The sequence below is a fragment of the Scyliorhinus torazame genome, chromosome 10 (genome assembly GCF_047496885.1).
Source record: "Scyliorhinus torazame isolate Kashiwa2021f chromosome 10, sScyTor2.1, whole genome shotgun sequence".
Classification (NCBI taxonomy): Eukaryota; Metazoa; Chordata; class Chondrichthyes; order Carcharhiniformes; family Scyliorhinidae; genus Scyliorhinus; species Scyliorhinus torazame.
The window spans coordinates 259,211-273,503 of NC_092716.1; positions in this window are offsets into that span (position 1 = coordinate 259,211).

The following is a 14,293-nucleotide window of genomic DNA, read 5'->3' on the forward strand; positions in this document are numbered from 1 at the left end:
CTTGAGTGTATTTACAGCACTGTTTGTGGACCAGGAGAGAAATATTGTTTGCACCGGGTCCAACAAGTCACACAGTGTAATCTATCCCATAACCAGTGATCTGTCTTCCCCTCACCCAACCACCATCTCTTCCCCAACCACTATTCACTCTCCATGAACACTGGTGAACCATGCCCCAGAAATCAGGACCAATCTACTGCCAGCCCCAATACCGGAATTCACCGCCGTGATTCTCTCATTCCCTCAGTACACCTACCTGCTCTCATAGGCTGGGGCCTGGTGAAACAGGCTTGCCACCTGTAAGATCTCCATCACATTGCCTGTGAGCAAGAATACAACAGAAAAAACTTCAATATTACTGACAAGGGAAACATATTGTCAATGCTTTTCATATTGCACTGATCAGGACAAATAGAATTATGTCCAATTTCAAACAATAACAGCAACTTAAACAGTCCAAAAATGTGCAGATCAGGTGGATTGGCCATGTTAAATTGCCTTTAGTGTCCAAAAAAGGTTAAGTGGGGTTACTGGGTTATGCGGATGGGGTGGAGGTGTGGGCTTAGTAGGGTGCTCTTTCCAAGGGCCGGTGCAGACTCGATGGGCCAAATGGCCTCCTTCTGCACTGTAAATTCTGTGATTCTATGATTCTATATTCTGATTGATATCAAGTCAACTCTGATTGGCCGAGGTGTTGCAGAAAATAAATCAGGAAATAGAAAAGGCTGTAAAAAAGGCAATATCATAATAATCATGGGCGACTTCAATATCCACGTGGACTGGGAAAATCAGGTTGGTAGTGGATCCCAAGAAAAGGAATTTGTGGAATGTTTAAGAGATGTTTTTTTTGGAGCAGCTTGTGACAGAGCCTACTAGGGAACGGGCAATTCTGAATTTGGTGATGTGTAATGAGGCAGACTTGATTCAGGATCTTAAGGTGAAGGAACCCTTAGGGAGCAGTGACCACAATATGATAGAATTTACCCTGCAGTTTGAGAGGGAGAAGCTGGAGTCAGATGTAACGGTATGACAATTAAATAAGGGTAACTACAAAGACATGGGGGAGGAGCTGGCCAGAGTTGATTGGAAAAGGAGATGAGCAGGGAAGACAGTGGAACAGCAATGGCAGGAGTTTTGGGGGGTTATTCGGGAGGCACAGCAGAAATTCATCCCAAGGAGGAGGAAACATGCTAAGGGAAGGACAAGGCATCCATGGCTGACGAGGGAAGTCAAGGACAGCATAAAAGCAAAAGAAAAATCATACAAAGTGTCAAGGATTAGTGGGAAGACAGAGGATTGGGAATCCTTTAAAAGTGAACAGAGGACAACGACAAAAGCAATAAGGGGGGAGAAGATGAAGTACGAGTGCAAGTTAGCTAGTAATATAAAGGAAATAGGAAGAGTTTTTTTCAATATATAAAAGGTAAGAGAGAGGTAAAAATAGACATCGGACCACTGGAAAACGTGACTGGAGAAGTAACAATAGGAAACAAAGAAATGGCAGACAAACTGAATAGTTACTTTGCATCAGTCTTTACGATAAAGACACCAGTGGGATGCCGGAGCTCCAGGAGAACCAGGGGGCAGAGGTGAGTGCAGTGACCATTACGAAGGAGAAGGTTCTGGGGAAGCTGAAAGGTCTGAAGGTGGATAAGTCTACATCTGAACCTGAGGGGCACAAATATCCTGGGGGGGAGATTTGTTAATGCTCTTTGGGGGGGTTTAAACTAATGCAGCAGGGGCATGGGAACCTGGATTGTAGTTTTAGGGTAAGGGAGAATGAGAGTATAGAGGTCAGGAGCACAGATTTGACATCGCAGGAGGGGGCCAGTGTTCAGGTAGGTGGTTTGAAGTGTGTCTACTTCAATGCCAGGAGTATACGAAACAAGGTAGGGGAACTGGCAGCGTGGGTTGGTTACCTGGGACTTCGATGTTGTGGCCATTTCGGAGACATGGATAGAGCAGGGACAGGAATGGATGTTGCAGGTTCCGGGGTTTAGGTGTTTTAGTAAGCTCAGAGAAGGAGGCAAAAGAGGGGGAGGTGTGGCGCTGCTAGTCAAGAGCAGTATTACGGTGGCGGAGAGGATGCTAGATGGGGACTCTTCTGCCGAGGTAGTATGGGCTGAAGTTAGAAACAGGAAAGGAGAGGTCACCCTGTTGGGAGTTTTTTATAGGCCTCCTAATAGTTCTAGGGATGTAGAGGAAAGGATGGCGAAGATGATTCTGGATATGAGCGAAAGTAACAGGGTAGTTATTATGGGAGATTTTAACTTTCCAAATATTGACTGGAAAAGATATAGTTTGAGTACAATAGATGGGTCGTTTTTTGTACAGTGTGTGCAGGAGGGTTTCCTGAAACAATATGTTGACAGGCCAACAAGAGGCGAGGCCACGTTGGATTTGGTTTTGGGTAATGAACCAGGCCAGGTGTTGGATTTGGAGGTAGGAGAGCACTTTGGGGACAGTGACCACAATTCGGTGACGTTTACGTTAATGATGGAAAGGGATAAGTATACACCGCAGGGCAAGAGTTATAGCTGGGGGAAGGGCAATTATGATGCCATTAGACGTGACTTGGGGGGGATAAGGTGGAGAAGTAGGCTGCAAGTGTTGGGCACACTGGATAAGTGGAGCTTGTTCAAGGAACAGCTACTGCGTGTTCTTGATAAGTATGTACCGGTCAGACAGGGAGGAAGGCGTCGAGCGAGGGAACCGTGGTTTACCAAGGAAGTGGAATCTCTTGTTAAGAGGAAGAAGGAGGCCTATGTGAAGATGAAGTGTGAAGTTTCAGTTGGGGCGATGGATAGTTACAAGGTAGCGAGGAAGGATCTAAAGAGAGAGCTAAGACGAGCAAGGAGGGGACATGAGAAGTATTTGGCAGGAAGGATCAAGGAAAACCCAAAAGCTTTCTATAGGTATGTCAGGAATAAGCGAATGACTAGGGAAAGAGTAGGACCAGTCAAGGACAGGGATGGGAAATTGTGTGTGGAGTCTGAAGAGATAGGCGAGATACTAAATGAATATTTTTCGTCAGTATTCACTCAGGAAAAAGATAATGTTGTGGAGGAGAATGCTGAGCCCCAGGCTAATAGAATAGATGGCATTGAGGTACGTAGGGAAGAGGTGTTGGCAATTCTGGACAGGCTGAAAATAGATAAGTCCCCGGGACCTGATGGGATTTATCCTAGGATTCTATGGGAGGCCAGGGAAGAGATTGCTGGACCTTTGGCTTTGATTTTTATGTCATCATTGGCTACAGGAATAGTGCCAGAGGACTGGAGGACAGCAAATGTGGTCCCTTTGTTCAAAAAGGGGAGCAGAGACAACCCCGGCAACTATAGGCCGGTGAGCCTCACGTCTGTAGTGGGTAAAGTCTTGGAGGGGATAATAAGAGACAAGATTTATAATCATCTAGATAGGAATAATATGATCAGGGATAGTCAGCATGGCTTTGTGAAGGGTAGGTCATGCCTCACAAACCTTATTGAGTTCTTTGAGAAGGTGACTGAACAGGTAGACGAGGGTAGAGCAGTTGATGTGGTGTATATGGATTTCAGCAAAGCGTTTGATAAGGTTCCCCACGGTAGGCTATTGCAAAAAATACGGAGGCTGGGGATTGAGGGTGATTTAGAGATGTGGATCAGAAATTGGCTAGCTGAAAGAAGACAGAGGGTGGTGGTTGATGGGAAATGTTCAGAATGGAGTACAGTCACAAGTGGAGTACCACAAGGATCTGTTCTGGGGCCGTTGCTGTTTGTCATTTTTATCAATGACCTAGAGGAAGGCGCAGAAGGGTGGGTGAGTAAATTTGCAGACGATACTAAAGTCGGTGGTGTTGTCGATAGTGTGGAAGGATGTAGCAGATTACAGAGGGATATAGATAAGCTGCAGAGCTGGGCCGAGAGGTGGCAAATGGAGTTTAATGTAGAGAAGTGTGAGGTGATTCACTTTGGAAGGAATAACAGGAATGCGGAATATTTGGCTAATGGTAAAGTTCTTGAAAGTGTGGATGAGCAGAGGGATCTAGGTGTCCATGTACATGAGGAAAGGCTGATGGACTTGAGGTTGTTTTCGTTGGAGAGAAGAAGGTTAAGAGGGGACTTAATAGAGGCATACAAAATGATCAGGGGGTTGGATAGGGTGGACAGTGGGAGCCTTCTCCCGCGGATGGATATGGCTGGCACGAGGGGACATAACTTTAAACTGAGGGGTAATAGATATAGGACAGAGGTCAGAGGTAGGTTCTTTACGCAGAGAGTAGTGAGGCCGTGGAATGCCCTACCTGCTACAGTAGTGAACTCGCCAACATTGAGGGCATTTAAAAGTTTATTGGATAAACATATGGATGATAATGGCATAGTGTAGGTTAGATGGCTTTTGTTTCGGTGCAACATCGTGGGCCGAAGGGCCTGTACTGCGCTGTATTGTTCTATGTTCTATGTTCTATATAGATCCCTGAAAGTTGCCACCCAGGTTGATAGGGTTGTGAAGAAGGCCTATGGAGTGTTGGCCTTTATTGGTCGAGGGATTGAGTTCCGGAGTCGGGAGGTCATGTTGCAGCTGTACAGAACTCTGGTACGGCCGCATTTGGAGTATTGCGTACAGTTCTGGTCACCGCATTATAGGAAGGACGTGGAGGCTTTGGAGCGGGTGCAGAGGAGATTTACCAGGATGTTGCCTGGTATGGAGGGAAAATCTTATGAGGAAAGGCTGATGGACTTGAGGTTGTTTTCGTTGGAGAGAAGAAGGTTAAGAGGAGACTTAATAGAGGCATACAAAATGATCAGGGGGTTGGATAGGGTGGACAGTGAGAGCCTTCTCCCGCGGATGGATATGGCTGGCACGAGGGGACATAACTTTAAACTGAGGGGTAATAGATATAGGACAGAGGTCAGAGGTAGGTTCTTTACGCAAAGAGTAGTGAGGCCGTGGAATGCCCTACCTGCTACAGTGGTGAACTCGCCAACATTGAGGGCATTTAAAAGTTTATTGGATAAACATATGGATGATAATGGCATAGTGTAGGTTGGATGGCTTTTGTTTCGGTGCAACATCGTGGGCCGAAGGGCCTGTACTGCGCTGTATTGTTCTATGTTCTATGTTCTAAGTCACCTGGACTGTATGGACTACACCCCAGGGTCCTAAAAGAGATAGCTGAGGAGATTGTGGAGGCATTGGTAATGATCTTTCAGGAATCACTGGAGGCAGGAAGGGTCCCAGAGGACTGGAAAGTGGCTAATGTAACATCACTGTTTAAGAAGGGAGGGAGGCGGAAGACAGGAATTATAGGCCGGTTAGCTTGACTTCGGTCATTGGTAAGATTTTAGAGTCTGTTATTAAAGATGAGATCGCGGAGTACTTGGAAGTGCGTAGGACTGAGTCAGCACGGCTTCGTCAAGGGGAGGTCATGTCTGACAAATCTGTTAGAGTTCTTTGAGGAGGTAACAAGCAAGTTAGACAAAGGAGAACCAGTTGACGTAATTTATTTAGATTTCCAGAAGGCCTTTGACAAGGAGACTGTTAAATAAGTTAAGAGCCCATGGTGTTAAGGGTAAGATCCTGGCACGGATAGAGGATTGGCTGACTGGCAGAAGGCAGAGGGTGGGATAAAAAGAACAAAGAAAATTACAGCACAGGAACAGGCCCTTCGGCCCTCCCAGCCTGCGCCGAAGGCGGTCTTTTTCAGGATGGTGACTAGTGGTGTACCTCAGGGGTACATTGCTCCTGCCATGTATTTTCTAGCTCCCACCTGAATTGGATCTATCAAAATGCATCACCTCACATTTGCCCAGGTTAAATTACATCTGCCATTTCTCTGCCCAATTTTACAGCCTATCTATATCCTAACCCTAACCCTAATCTGACAATCTTCATCACTATCCGTAACTCCTACAATCTTAGTATCATCCGCTAACTTGCTAATCAGACCCGCTACATTTTCTTCCAAGTCATTTATATATATTACAAAGAGCAGAGGTCCCCGTACTGATCCCTGTGGAACACCACTAGTTACAGACCTCCATTCGGAAAAACACCCTTCCACTGCTACCCTCTGTCTTCTATGGCCAAGCCAGTTCTGGATCCATCCAGCTAGTTCACCCCTGACCCCCATGTGATTTAATCTTTTGCACCAGCCTGCTATGAGGGACCTTGTCAAATGCTTTACTAAAGTCCATGTAGACAACATCCACAGCCCTTCCCTCGTCAATCATTTTCGTCACCTCCTCAAAAAACTCAATTAAATTAGTGAGACATGACCTCCCCCGCATCAAACCGTGCACATCTAGCCCCCAGCCGCCTATAAGGGTGCCCGTGACCTCCGACAGAGGCGGCCGCGGACTGAGTCCGGTTGGGGTGCTACGCCAGCATCCCGACCGGCAATAGGTGGTTCGTTCCACACTGTCGGGTACTCGGCCAGTTGGGAGCGGACGTTTGCTGGGCGGGCCTCTGTCAATTTTGCGATTTTCGGGACCCGGAGAATCGCTGGACCGGCGCCGGACCCGATTACGGCATGAAAGTGGATTCTCCGCCCCCGCGCCAGACACGATTTCAACGCGGGGCTGCGGAGAATGCATCCCCCTATCTCTGAGAATCTTTTCCAACAATTTCACTATCAGCGACGTCAAGCTCACTGGCCTATAATTACCCAGATTATCCTTGCAACCCTTCTTAAACAACAGTACAACATTAACTCTCCTTCAATCCTCTGTGATCTCACCTATGGCCAATGAGGCCACAAAGATTTCTGTCAGAGGTCCAGCAATTTCATCTGTTGTCTCCCTCAGTAATCTGGGATAGATGCCATCTGGCCCTGGGGGTTTGTCTATCTTAATGCTTTTTAACACACCTAACTGTTCAGTCGGCAGTTAGGTAGGCAAATGCAATGTTAGCATTCATGTTGAGAGTGCTAGAATACAGGAACAGGGATGTACTTCTCAGGCTATGTAAGGCTCTGGTCAGACCCCATTTGGAGTACTGTGAGCAGTTTTGGGCCCCATATCTAAGGAAGGATGTGCTGGGGCCTTGGAAAGGGTCCAGAGGTGGTTCACAAGAATGATCCCTGGAATGAAGAGCTTGTTGTATGAGGAACGGTTGAGGACTCTGGGTCTGGACTCGTTGAAGTTTGGAAGGATGAGGGGGGATCTTATTGAAACTTACAGGTTACTGCGAGGCCTGGATAGAGTGGACGTGGAGAGGATGTTTCCACTTGAAATGAAAATGAAATGAAAATCGCTTATTGTCACAAGTAGGCTTCAAACGAAGTTACTGTGAAAAGCCCCTAGTCGCCACATTCCGGCACCTGTTCGGGGAGGCTAGTACGGGAATTGAACTGTGCTGCTGGCCTGCCTTGGTCTGCCTTCAAAGCCAGTGATTTAGCCCTGTGCTAAACCAGCCCCTAGGACTTGTAGGAAAAATTAGAACCAGAAGACAGCACGGTAGCATTGTGGATAGCACAATTGCTTCACAGCTCCATGGTCCCAGGTTCGATTCCGGCTTGGGTCACTGTCTGTGTGGAGTCTGCACATCCTCCCCGTGTGTGCGTGAGTTTCCTCCGGGTGCTCCGGTTTCCTCCCACAGTCCAAAGATGTGCAGGTTAGGTGGATTGGCCATGATAAATTGCCCTTAGTGTCCAAAACTGCCCTTAGTGTTGGGTGGGGTTACTGGGTTATAGGGATAGTTTGGAGGTGTTGACCTTGGGTGGGGTGCTCTTTCCAAGAGCCGGTGCAGACTCGATGGGCTGAATGGCCTCCTTCTGCACTGCAAATTCTATGAAAGACACAATCTCAGACTAAAGGGACGATCCTTTAAAACTGAAATGGATTGGATTGGAATGGATTTGTTTATTGTCACGTCTACCGAGTTACAGTGAAAAGTATTTTTCTGCGAGCAGCTCAAACGGTCATTAAGTACATGAAAAGAAAAGAAAAGAAAAAGAAAACACATAAAAGGACAAAACAAGGTACACAATATAAATATCTAGACATCATAATCGGATGAAGCATACAGGGTGTAGTGTTAATGAGGTCAGTCCATAAGAGGGTCATTTAGGAGTCTGGTGACAGTGGGGAAGAAACTGTTTTTGAGTCTGTTCGTGCGTGTTCTCAGACTTCTGTATCTCCTGCCCGATGGAAGATGTTGGAAGAGTGAGTAAGCCGGGTGGGAGGGATCTTTGATTATACTGCCCACTTTCCCCAGGCAACGGGAGGTGTAGATGGAGTCAATGGATGGGAGGCAGGTTTGTGTGATGGACTGGGAGGCATTCACGACTCTCTGAAGTTTCTTGTGGTCCTGGGCCGAGCAGTTGCCATACCAGGCTGTGATGCAGCCCGATAGGAAGCTTTCTATGGTGCATCTGTAAAAGTTGGTAAGAGTTAATGCGGACATGCCAAATTTCCTTAGTTTCCTGAGGAAGTATAGGCGCTGTTGTGCTTTCTTGGTGGTAGTGTCAACGTGGGTGGACCAGGACAGATTTTTGGAGATGTGCACCCCTAGGAATTTGAAACTGCTAACCATCTCCACCTCAGCCCCATTGATGCTGACAGGGGTGTGTACAGTACTTTGCTTCCTGAAGTCAATTACCAGCTCTTTAGTTTTGCTGGCATTGAGGGAGAGATTGTTGTCGCTGCACCACTCCACTAGGTTCTCAATCTCCCTCCTGTATTCGGACTCATCGTTATTCGAGATCCGGCCCACCATGGTTGTATCGTCAGCAAACTTGTAGATGGAGTTGGAACCAAGTTTTGTCACGCAGTCGTGTGTGTACAGGAAGTAGAGTAGGGGGCTAAGTACGCAGCCTTGCGGGGCGCCGGTGTTGAGGACTATTGTGGAGGAGGTGTTGTTGTTCATTCTTACTGATTGTGGTCTGTTGGTCAGAAAATCGAGGATCCAGTTGCAGAGTGGGGAGCCAAGTCCCAGGTTTTGGAGCTTTGATATGAGCTTGGCTGGGATTATAGTGTTGAAGGCGGAGCTGTAGTCAATAAATAGGAGTCTGATGTAGGAGTCCTTGTTGTCGAGATGCTCTAGGGATGAGTGTAGGGCCAGGGAAATGGTGTCTGATGTGGATTGGTGAAGGAATCTTTAATTTATGGGATCTTAACCTGTCGAACTACGCCAAGTTTGGGGAAGCTTAGTTGATGAATCAAGTCCTGGTGCAATACGACAAGTTGTAAGATTTGTACTATTTCTGGACTATGTCAAGTTGTTCGATTCCTTGTATTATTCGACTGTGTATAGTTGAAGAAATTTATATTATCTCTGCTATTCGGTTATCAGTAGCACTTTGCGAATACTGGAACTCAGCAGAAATTTGCAGTATAAACTTCTCAGGTGCCAAAAAGAATTGTTTTATTTGTAGTCGCTTGATTACAATTTGAAAGTCATTTAAAAGGCAATTCGTAGACAATTCGAAGCTTTCAGAGAATTACAGATATTATCTTTCTTTGCTTAGGCAGACAGCTCGAAAGTAACTTTTAAAAGGTCAAAGTCTGGCAATGAAACATGAAGAGAGAGAGAAAGCTAATCTTCAGCTAAACTCAAACTCAAAGTCAAAAGTGGACTAACATTACTGACACAGACTGACAGACTGACAGGCTGACAGAACCCCCAAAAGACATCTCTAAAATGGAGACTATTAAGGACAAAACTGACTAAACTAACAGAAAGACAACACAACACAGCACAACACTCCAAAGACAAACACAACACCCTAAAGACAACACAGCACAACACTAAAATGGCGGGCGGAAACTTTTCAGTTATACACTTTCATATCTGTCTTAAGTCATCTAATCACACCCCAATATAATCCTAATTGGTTTGGGTTAGACTCAAACACATTTGATTTGATGGCAAGCCGTCCATCTTCAATGTGCAACATCAGCTTTTCTGACCTAGCTGTTATCTGCATTGTGAACAATGGTGCCTTCATGTTGCTGTGTATTCAGTCCCTGGGCGTCATTCTCCGACCCCCCGCCGGGTCGGAGAATGGCCGTTGGCCGCCGTGAATCCCGCCCCCGCCCCCGCCGAAGTCTCCGAAGGGAGAAAAGTCGGCGGGGCGTTAATGGCGCCGCTGCCGCGGAGAATGTCACGGGTCTGCGCAAGGCAGCCGATTTTCGGCCTGCCGATATTCTCCCTTCCGGATGGGCCGAAGTCCCGTCGACGTGATGACCGTTCACGTCGACGTCAATCAAACCTCCTTTTCATCGGCGTGACCCGGTGCTCCAGGCTCACGCTGACCAGCGAGGAGGTGAGTGACGGCCTGGGGGGTTGGCTCTGGGCAGGAAATGGCGTGGCCGCAGACTGATTGCGTGAGGAGAGGTGTGTCTCGGCTTGTGTGTGTGTGTGTGTGCGGCGGGGGGGGGGGGTGGTTAGAGTAGGTTGGGCTCCGGGGGAGTGCCGGGAGGGGGTCCGTGCCGGGGTGGAGGTTGGGGGGGGGGGGTCCGTGCCGGGGTGGAGGTTGGGGGTTGGGGAGGGGGTCCGTGCCGGGGTGGAGGTTGGGGGGGGGGTCCGTGCCGGGGTGGAGGTTGGGGGTTGGGGAGGGGGTCCGTGCCGGGGTGGAGGTTGGGGAGGGGGTCCGTGCCGGGGTGGAGGTTGGGGGTTGGGGGGGGGGTCCGTGCTGGGGTGGGTGATGGGAGGGCAAATGAGTTGGTCCACCTGGCCAGGTGCCAGCCTCCAACAGTTGGACCCATGCGGTCCATGCCACCTGGCTGGGGGGAGGAGGGGATATGGGCAATGATGACATGTCGTCGTTCCCCTCCCCCCCACCAGGCCGTCATGTTTTCAGACCATCCAGCGATGTTGGCCGCCGTGGTGGCAGCCGCTCATGTCTATGTTGCCCTGGATGAGGAGGAGGAGGAGGAGGAGGAGCGTGCCAGAGAGGCGGCGCAGGCTGCTGCAGAGGGGCAGGCGGCAGCCGCCCAGGCTGGAGGGACACCTGACCGACAGGACGAGGAGGGGGAGGAGGACGTCGCGGCCCCACGGCAACGGAGGCACCCGAGGGCGCCCCGTGTGTACCGGCCCCGGCAGTCATACCAGGACCTCACGGACCGGGAATGCAGGAGGAGACTCCGGATGAGCCGGGAAACCGTGGCACACATCTGCCACCTGCTGGCACACCTGTCACCGCGTGGCACTGGCGGGGGACACCCTCTCCCTGTGTCCGTCAAGGTTACGGTGGCCCTGAACTTTTATGCAACGGGGTCATTCCAGGCACCGAGTGGGGACCTGTCCGGCATATCGCAGACATCGGTGCATCCGGGCAGTGACAGATGCCCTTTATGCCATGGCGCACCGCTACATCCGCTTCCCGGTGGACCGGGCCAGCCAAGATGCCCGGGCCGTGGGCTTCTCTGCCGTTGCCGGGTTCCCCATGGTCCAGGGCGCGATCGATGGGATGCACGTCGCCGTGCGGCCACCTGCAGAGAACAGGGCCGTGTTCACTAATAGGAAGGGGACCTATTCAATGAACGTACAGGTGGTCTGCGACCACCGCATGATGATCCTGCACGTCTGCGCCCGTCACCCAGGCAGTGTACACGACTCATTCATGTTGTCGCGGTCATCCATCCCCGGCATGTACGAGGGACGCCATCCCCGGCTGAGGGGCTGGTTGCTGGGCGACAGGGGCTACCCATTGCGATCGTGGCTGATGACGCCTATACGGAGGCCACGCAATGAGGCGGAGAACCGCTACAATGATGCCCATGTAGCGACAAGGGGAGTGATCGAGAGGTGCTTTGGCGTGCTGAAGATGCGTTTCAGGTGCCTGGACCTCTCTGGGGGCGCCCTCCAGTATCGGTCAGATAGGGTCGGCCGCATCATTGTGGTGTGCTGCGTCCTGCACAACATAGCCCAGCAGAGGGGCGATGTGCCGCAGGCAGAGGAGGGCGGAGTGGAGGAGCAGCAGGAAGAGGCCCAGTCCTCCCCAGATGAGGGGGATGGGGGCAATGGTCAGGGCAGACGGGGTAGACACAGACGAGTGGCTGTCCACCGTTACCGGCTGGCCCAGCGGGCACGGGACAGACTGATAGACGCCCGCTTCACTGACTAGATGGGCGTGGGAATCGGGTAGTATGGCCACAGACCGCACACCATGACAACAGCCGACCACCCACACCCCCCACCCATCCACCCACCCAGCACCCTCACCCCCCTCCCCAACCCCACACACCCCACCCGCATGCACACCACCCCCCCACCCCCAATTGCCGATCCACCGGCGGCACAACGGGCCGGGCTCACCCAGTTGCGGGTGGGCGCGTGTCTATCGCAGGCCATGGAGAATGATGACAACCCGCCTCCGATGAGCTCCTGGCTCTACATCGTTGGACTATGTCTGACCCATGGCCACAGTACCACCATCCACCCGGACCATCCCTACATGCGGCTGTGACACTGCAGCGCACGGTCCCGTCCTCTGCTCGGGGGATGTTGATGGCGGCCCAGGGGGAAGGGGGCAGACTCACCTGGGGCTGAGGTAAGACCACCCCTCACACACACACTTGCGCTCAACGTACATGACACCCCCGCACACTTTGGACAGAGCACAAAGGCAGCTTCGGTAGGTGTAACATTGACTTTAATAACCAAAGGAGTTCATGCACGTGCCCTAGCGCCTAAAACTCATCTGTGCCCTGCACCCGTGCCAACTTACTCAGTGTCTAATTGTTTGGCCTTACGGGCCCTTTGACTACGTCTACGTGGTTCCCCAGACGGTACAGCAGAACTGGAGGTGGACTCCTGTGATTCCTGCCCTCTGACACTGGATCCCTTTGGCGGCCGTTTCCTGGGGTGTCCTGGCCTAGATGGGCCTGGCTGCGGCCCGGGCGACTGGGATGGCGAGCTGCCAGCCTGTCCTGCCCGTTGCCCACCCGATGCACCTGGGACGGAAGGGGGGGAGTCCGAGGTGTCACGGTGTACCGGGACCTCCCCTACAGAGGGAGCCGGGACGGACCACACCACCTCCTCCTCCCTCGGGGTGCCCGATGGCCCCCAGGCCTCTACATGGGTGGGGGATGCGAACGGACTGGCCATCCGACGTGCCCCCGACATCTGGCGCTGCCAGTCCTGGAGGCCCGTGCTGGTATCGACAGGGGTCTGCAGGTTTGCAGCCATGGAGCCCAAGGGGTTGTCGAACCCTGTCTGCGACAGTGCGACGCCAGCTCGCACATGGCCACTGGCGCCGATGCCCTCAGCGATGGCCTGCTGAGACTGGGCCATGGCCTGCAGAGACTGGGCTATGGCGTGCTGAGACTGGGCTATGGCGTTGAGCGCCTCTGCCATCTGGCGCTGGCACTGGCTCATGGCCTCCTGTGAGAGGGCAGCCATTTCCTGGGCCACAGACGCCGCCTGCACGGAAGGCCCCAGGCCTCGCAAACCGTTCCCCATGTCTGACACCGTCGCACCCATTGCCTCCACCGCGGACGCCACCCGTGCGGTGTCAGCCTGGGTGGCACGCATGACCGGGACGACTCCCAGCTCCTGGACGCGGGTGGACTCCTCCACCTGCGACCGCAGCCGCCGCAAGCCACCCGTCACCCTATTCGCTCGTCTCCGTGTCAGTGGTTGCATCGGATCTATGTGTGGGTGTGGTAACTGCAGGAACCCGGGATCCATCTGGGCGGCAGATGTTCGCTTGGCCTGGGCTGCCCTCCGACCGCCCGGTCCCTCTGCTGCTCCTACCTCCACCTGCTGTACCGGGACGGCTGTGTTGTGCGCACCAGTGAGTGTACCAGACGCCTCATCACTAAAGTGCCCAACCGTGGTGAGTGTTTCTGCGATGGTGGAGAGTGTTGGTGACAGCAGTGGCGTTGTGTCGTGCTCTTCGTCCCACTCTGAGTCCATGGCACTTTGGGGTGGGGGTTCGTCTCCACCCATCCACTCTGAGTCACTGTCCGGTATTTCATCTTCCCGGGTAGGGGTGTCCTGGGTAGTGCTGTCCCGGGTAGTGCTGTCCCGGGTAGTGCTGTCCCGGGTAGTGCTGTCCCGGGTAGTGGTGTCCCGGGTAGGGGTGTCCTGGGTAGTGGTGTCCCGGGTAGGGGTGTCCTGGATAGTGGTGTCCTGGGTAGTGGTGTCCTGGCTCGGATGTGACGGGGGCCTGTGGCTGCCCCCCTCATCGCTGGGTGGTCGCTCCCGCACGTGACGGGGGTGTCGTCTCCCTGTTGCTCCAGGTCTCTCCGTCTCCCGTGGTGTGCGAGGGGCATCCTGCGGGCGTCGCATGCTGGAGGGTTCGGGTCTCTCCGTCTCCCGTGGTCTCCGAGGGGCATCCTGCGGGCGTCGCATGCTGGAGGGTCCG